Below are 8,297 nucleotides of genomic sequence, written 5' to 3'. Positions count from 1 at the left end.
CTCATTTGTTTGCCTGGAAACAAATGATACCCAGTTCAGACCTTGAATCTTCTACTACTAGGAATCCTCACTAGGGTCACACATATAGATTTCAGGAAGTTTCACTACACTAGGATTTCCCTGATGTTCCCTAATTCTAGCTGCCTCTTCCTGTATTTTCTTCCCCAATTTTTCTACCTCCAGTAACTCTATCCTGATTCTTTCAGCTCAAATCCTTTTCTGCTTCTAGTCTTCCCACAAAAACTATTTTAATTCTTCTTCCCAGAAAGATCCATGCATCCCCTTTAGATCTCTCCAATTTACCTAACCTCTTTGAGTCTGTGGATTATAGCTTGATTGTCATTTACCTACTATCGAATATCTACTTAAAAATGAATACATATCATATTTTTCTTTATTAATCTCGGTTTATCAGGATAATTTTGATTTTTTTTCTAGTTCTGTTTGCACACAAGATTCATGATGCCATTTTTAACAGTTGAGTAATACTCTATTAATGCATATGCAAATCATTTTCTGTATCCATTCTTCAGTTGGTGGACATCTAGGTTGTTTCCAGTTTCTGGATAAAATGAATAAAGCAACAATGAACATATTTAAGCAAGTGTATTCATTTTAAAATGGAGCATCTTTTTATTCTGTGCCTAAAAGTGGTACAGCTGAATATGACATAGGTCAGTTTCTAAGTTGTGGAAGAACAACCATATTGATATCCATAGTGGCTGTACAAGTACACAGTACAATCAGCAATGGAGGCCTCTTGTTCTACATCCTTACCAGCATGAGTAGTCACTTGGAGTTTTGATCTTAACCGTTCTTACATGTGCAAGATGTAATAACACACACACACACACACACACACACACACACACACACACACACACGTGCATTTCCCTGATCGCTAAGAATACTGAACATTTTTTTTAGTGTTTCTCAGCCACTATGATTCCTCTGTTGAGAATTCTTTGTTTATATCTGTACCTGTACCTCTAGTCTATCCTGCTTATTTCTGTAGATTCCATGACTGTATAAGACACTTTCCTAAAGTCATCTCTCGCTGCATGCCTCTTTTTCTCTTCTCTGAAAAATCTGTCCCATGTAACAACTTTGTCACATTCTTTACAGCATATGTTTTTGCATTGTAAAGTAGAATAAGACAATTCTTTCAATAACATAGCACACAAGGTACCACATTCACAGGAGATTCACTTTATTATCTTGGCCGTATTTACTTGCTGTGAAACAACTGATAGCTCTACAAATGTTTCACTCAAAGTATTTACCAGCTCAGAACTGACATTACATTTAATGACACTCAAAGTATTATAGTCAGTCATATTATAGACTAAGGTCAACATCATAACTGACAATAGTTAGATTGACATTATATTATTAGTCTCATTTTTGCACTAGTGAACCATGAAATCTTAAAGAAGCAAAATATATAGAACGATGTCTCTCCAGGTGTTTGTGGTTTCAAACTAAAGACTAACTAGCAAAATGAAGAAAAGTTCTATTTTAATGTATTCATGTTGTAAGATATAATATTCATAGCAATGTAATGTAATATACTCATGAAGAACTACAATAGGATTGAAAATTTTATCAACATCATGTAATTGTATGCGATAATAAAGAATATATATCAGAAGTAAAATGTTTTAAAAGTTTGTGATTAATATTTATAATAAATCTGAGATACAAAAATAGCATTTGCTTGAACAAAGAGATGTCTAAAGGCAAGCACTGAACATTTCCGTTTTTTAAAATCTATGTCATCCTTTAATAGTAAACCACAGAATAACAAAATTGCTATAAACACTGCAACAAAGGAGGCTTAGTCTAAGAAGAAAGGGATTTGTATTCTTCCTAGATGTTTTAAATAATCCCTGGATGTTGTGTACTTGATTATAAAGTATCCTATGGGGTTCAGATAATGATATGAATTTTTAAGGCTGACATGCTGAGTTATTAAATTAGTCTCTAAATTAAATCTTGAGGATAACTTTGTTTGACTTTGTCACTACATAAATTCAACAAGCTCAAAAAAATCATTCAAGTGCACTTAAAAAGTATAATATTTAAAAATAATAGAAAACATATTCATAGGATTTCACCCTTTCACATTTTTATAACTTTGTATATTACTCAGTTATGATGTAAAGCTAACTTTTCTATGTGAGTGCGTGGCAACATCTCTCAAAATTATGAATAATTTGTAAAGGTAGAGATCCTTCTTTGGCCATATTTAATTGTTGAATCATAACATTGGAAATCATAATTTTTATGAATGCATATATCATTCCTTTCTGTTTATTGCTCTCTTGTATTAAAGTTTATAAATAATTTACCACTCTATAAATTTTATGTTTTGGCACCATTTTTATATAGATTTTAGCTTTATTTTATTATAGTACTTTAATAATACACTCAGCAAGTATTTACTGAGAGTTCATTGTAGAAAACCATATGTGCCAAGTTTTTTCACATATAAGACAAAATTCTTGATTTTCACCCACATATAAACTAGTTGTTCATGAAGATCACACATTTCTGAACTCTTTCCATGTGCTAATAAAGGAGTTTACAAAGACATGCAAAATTACAAGGTGGAAACAACACTCACAGCTGCCTTCGGCTTCCAGAACGAGAGTGAGGTGTAGAAACATCTGATTAAAAAATACAGAAATCCAAGAGTAAACAGAGAGTTAATCAAAAGTATAACCAATGGGCACAACCTCATATACAGTGGTGTCTAGCAGTGTCTCAGAAATGCCATCTGTTTGTTAAGTCAGTCACAGGTGGAAAGGGCTTTGTGATAAGTAGGCAAAGCAAGTGAAAAATGTGTCTTCCTAGGGAATGTATAATGGTGAGGAAAATTTTTAAGATGTAAGAGATTTTTGTGAAAATTCAAAATTCTTAAAATTATCTGTATTGATTCTGTTATTAAAAAACTCAAATATACTAAGTGATGAACAGAATCACTAACTTAAGAATTGGGGCAATTCTAGTGAATGGCTGAAGCCTGATATAGGACAGGAGATAGGGAGTCTATTGGGGTGAGCCTAGCTTAGATGCCTACCAGAGGGGGATTTAAACACTGAAGTGGCCACCTCTTCTCCTTCTAAGTAGGACTCCATATGAGGGAATGGCACATCAAATGGCCACCACAAATCTTCAACCTAAAATTTGTCTTGCTTATGACATATACAGGGATAAAGATAGAGCAGAAACGGAGGGAACAGTCATCCAATGAATACTCCAACTTGAGACCCATCCCATGAAAGAGAGCCAACCCCCGACACAACTAAAGATACTCTGCTACGCTTGCAGACAGGTTTTTTTGTTATAATATTAGAACCTTGAGTTTCAATATAAAAAAAATCATATAATGATTTTCTCTGGAATTTTTAACTTGCAAGAAGTGACAAACAGAGATTAGTTAAAATATCATGAACAAAGATTGTTGATATTAACTATTAAAACAGCAATTAAGGGTTTGCAGCCCCTTAGGATGAACAACAATATGAACTAACTGGTACCCTCAGAGCTCCCAGGTACTAAAACTCCAACCAAGGACTACACATGGGGGGGGGGACTCATGGCTCCAGCAGCATGCGTATAACAGAGGATGGCCAAGTTGGTCATCAATGGGAGGAGAGGCCCTTGGCCCTGTGAAGCTTCTATGCCCCAGTGTAGGGGAATGCCAGGGCCAGTAAGCAAGAGGGGGTGGGATGGTGAGCAGGGGGAGGAGAGAGGGAACAGGGGATTGTTTTAATTTTTGTTTTATTTTATTTATTTTTTTTGAGGGGAACCTGGGAAAGGAGATATTGTAAATAAAGAAAACATCTAATAAATAAAAGGAAAAGAAAAGAACTAATTTAAAAAATTTAGTATAAAGTGATCATATTGAAAAATGTTTTATAGTACACATAATTCCTTAGGCTTTTTAATGTTTAGAAAGAAATGTCACATGTGAAACTTAAGAATATAAAAAATAACTTTCTAAACTTAAATTTACAAATACTATATGTCAATTAAATTATTTAGATGAGATATAACTAAATGCATGGAAAACTCAAAGAAATTAACTGTGTCAGAAAAGATGACTATCAAGGTATGGAGTATTCTATAAAACACAAAAAAATAATATAAGAATATAAAATACCTACATGAAATTATAACTTAAGTATTAAAAGCACAGAATAAATAAAGGAATTGCAATCTGCAAGAGAGAAAAGTCAAGGTACTTATGAAAACCAATCAAAATAACCCCAGATTTTTTCACATTAACTTTCAAGATTAGAGGGGCCTGAAAAGGGCTCGGCAAGTTCTACCAAAAATGTTAATGGAGACTTCTATACCCAATAGTGCAATCCATTAATTAAAAATAATACACATTTTCAATAATCAAAAAAGAATGAAGGCACTGATGAATTTCTTAAGAACTTAAGAAAAAAGAAAATAATAAAATGATATGTCTGATAAATTCGCTAGATGATAATTAGATAAGCACATTTAGACAGCTTTATATAGGATACTTGAAGGAACTCAGGTCTGAGGACGACAAACACACTGAAAAATAATGGATGCCAAATCCATTTAGCACCTTCTAGGTGAAGCATTTATGGGAGCTTTGGTAACATAGTCTTTCTGAATGAAAGACATCACTAGGTTTTTGCTCTGAAATTGAAAGAAATAAAGAATACAAACCAATTCCAAGAAAACATAAAAAAAAATTTCATCCACAATAATAGAGCAGGCTTCCATCCAGTGATTAAGGTGTAATTCAACATATGTATATTAATAAATGTGATACACTATATAGACAAACTGAAAGAAAAAGAAACACACGATCATCTCATTAGATGTAGAAAAGCATTTGATAAAATTCAAAACTCCCTCCTGATAAAGATCCTGGAGGGAATGAAGAGTCAAGGGATATAACTCAAGAATAAATAGGCAGTTTAAAGAAAGCACATAGCCAACAGTATCTTAAATGGAGAGATACACGAAACAATTCTACAAAAATCAGGATTAATACAGTGTTGTCCACCCTCTCCATATGTATTCAGTATAGTTCTTGAGGTATTATCCATAACAGTGGTTTTCAACCTTCCTAACCTTTCTTCTGTGATTCTTTTTTAACAGGATATTTGACTGAGACTGTGAACTGTAAAAATCTGTTTCTAATTGTGGCCCAACCTTTGGTCCAAGAATTTTTGTTTACTGTATATAAGTGTTTGTTTATTTATTATGTGGCTCAGGCTTGCACCCACCTTTAATCCAAGAGCTAACTGAGTCAAACAGAGGACATGAACATAAGTAAACAGAAAGAAGGGTCTTTGGGTTGAAAGGTATTTAAGACATCCTAAAAAAGGAGAAAAAGCTTTTCTCTTGTGGAAAGTCAGCTGCATAGGAAGGTCAGCTGGGTGCTTTCTCTGCCTCTCTGAGCTAGCAGGCTTTCATCACACTATCTGGCTCTTGAGTTTTCGTTTGCTAAAATCAATCTTTCACAAATTAGTGTTTTAAAACAACAACCTTTAGTACTATTCTTCCAGTTGAAGAACAGCGAATCATAAAATTGTTTTTGTTGCTATTTCATAATTGTAGTTTTTCTACTGTATGAATTGTAATGTAAATATTTTTTTTAGATGGAGATTTGCCAAGGGGGTTGTGACCCACAGTTTGATAACCACTGTTGTAGCGCAACAACCCAACTGATGGAGATGCAAACTGGAAAGAAAAATGTCAAAGTATCTTATTTTGCAGATGGTATGATAGTATAGCTAAGTGACCCTAAAAATCCCACCAGAAACTCCAACAGCTTTTAAACACTGTCAGCACAGTATCTCTATAAAAAATTAACTCAGAAAAATCAGTAACAGTCCTATATACAAACAACAAACAAACTGAATAAAAAAATCAGTAAATTAACACCTTTAAGAATAGCCTCAAATGATTTAAAATAACTTGCCTTTACTATAAGAAGCAAATGAAATGCATATGTGATACAAAACTTTAAGACATTGAAGAAAGAAACTGAAAAACATATCTCCCATGCTCATGGATTGGTAGGGATTGGCACAAAAAAAAAAAACATGTTGATCAACGGAATTGAAGACTCAGACATAAATCCACACTCCTGTGGACATCTGCTTTCTGATAAATAAGACAGTAATATGCATAGGGGGAAAAACCATCTTCAATAAATGATGTTGGTCAAACCTCTATATATAGAAGAATGCAAACAGAACCATATGTATAACAATGCTCAAATCTCAACTCCAAATGGATCAAAGACCTCAACATAGAACAAGAATACAATGAAAGATATGGATCCTCATAGAAATGAAAATCCTCTATATGTAATAAGACACCATTATGTGGACAAATTGTTAGTCTATGGAATGGGAAAAGATTTTTATCAACTATAAAACCAATAGGGGCTAATATCCAAAATAGTTAAAAAACTAAAAGAAATGATATCAAGGAAACAAACAATTGAAATGTCCAAAATTTCTAGTAAGCAGGGAAATATAAATTGGAACTACCTTGAGATTTCTTCTTATACTTATCAGAATGGCTAAGATAAATTAAAAACAAAATATTGACAAACTTAGACTGGAAAGAATATTGGCTAATCAACTGCTGGTGGGAGTGCAAACTTGCATACCCACCATGAAAACAAGAGTGGTGGTTCTTCAGGAAAATGAGAATCAATCTACCTTAACACTCTTGGACATATACCCAAAACACTTCCTTCTACCATAAAGACACTTGCTCAGCCATGTCCCTTCATGTTTTATTCATGACCAAAAAAATTTAACAATGTAGACGTCCCTTTACAGAAGATAGATAATGAAACTGTAGTACATTTACACAATGAATACTTCCTCATCCATTAAAAAAATTATATCATGAAATTTGTAGGAAAAAATGAATGGATCTATATACAAAAAAAAAAATCCTAAATGTGATAGATCAGATGAAGGAAGACAGATGAGATGGAATCAATGTCTTGTTCAGCTATCATCAGAAAAGTTTGCTCCTACAGTAGATCAGAACAAATTTAGAGACCCACCTGGAGGTTTTTATTTTGTATTGTTCAATTTTGCCCACATATGCTCCTTTCTTTACTTTTTGGAAACACACACACACTCACACAAAACACACACACATTTGTCTTTTTTTGTTGTTAATTTATTTTACAGTTGGTTACAAGTTGAAATGGTTTTAGTCTCCAAGAACTTATTTGCAACATAGATTGTTGAAAGTTATGGGGGCATTGAATTTAGACTAAATGAATTTTTTATCGTATTTCCATGAATCTATGGGTTGTTCATATATTTACTGGTATATAGTAGTATGCCTCTTATGGGGTAATGAACTGCCTTTGGTTTAGATTTTTAGATTTTATGCAAAGGAGAGTATCCCATGCCTAGTACATTAACAGTCCTCAAAAATAACTGGTGGTAAAGTCATAGTTCCTAGGACAGAATCTGCTATTATTTTGTTAAATGATAATATTTTCAAATTAACTCCTAAATATTGGTTTATACTGTGAGTCTTGGGATGTACTCAATTGTGGCCACAGAAACTTTGTTTTGTATTCAACAGAAGTCAATGCAGAGGGATATAATGTGCCAAAGTTCTTTGAATAGGAAACTGAGTACTTGGCCCTTAGGTGGACTTTTACGAAAGAGTAAACAACAAAATGATAAAGGAGGCAGGGAAATTTAAATGTCGAGGGATAGAAGGCAAGCTGTGAAATACTGTCTGGTGGACAGAATGCTGCTATCAGACAATTAGATCACAGGTGCCATGTTACCTGAAGAAAATAGGCACAGTATGAAACCTGTTCAAATTCCAACATTGTGGATGACTTCTAGTTCCCATTGCTAACTGAGGAGCTCTTGACATGGATAGTTGCTGGCAAAGGAGAGACTCATTGTATTTGATAATGTGGACACTGGTAGTTTTTATCTTTTCCAATGGAATGGCCCACAACCAGGTACATATAGGTAGCATTAACTGGATTAAGTGGATTATTTAAAAAAATTGATATGAAGTGATAAGGGGACACACTGTTATGGAAGTAGAGAGAATGTTGAAAGGGCAATGGTGGTGGGTATGATCATATTTCATTGTATACATGTATGAACTTCTTAAAATGAAAAAGATAATTTAAATTCCATTTAACAGTGTACTAGTTACATTTCTGTTACTGTGACAAAATATCATGATCAATTTATGGAAGGGAGGATTTGTTAGCTTACCTTTTTTTTTTGTTTTTG

The sequence above is a fragment of the Mastomys coucha genome, unplaced genomic scaffold, assembly GCF_008632895.1.
Source record: "Mastomys coucha isolate ucsf_1 unplaced genomic scaffold, UCSF_Mcou_1 pScaffold22, whole genome shotgun sequence".
Classification (NCBI taxonomy): domain Eukaryota; kingdom Metazoa; phylum Chordata; class Mammalia; order Rodentia; family Muridae; genus Mastomys; species Mastomys coucha.
Note: the sequence above shows the minus strand (reverse complement) of the source record.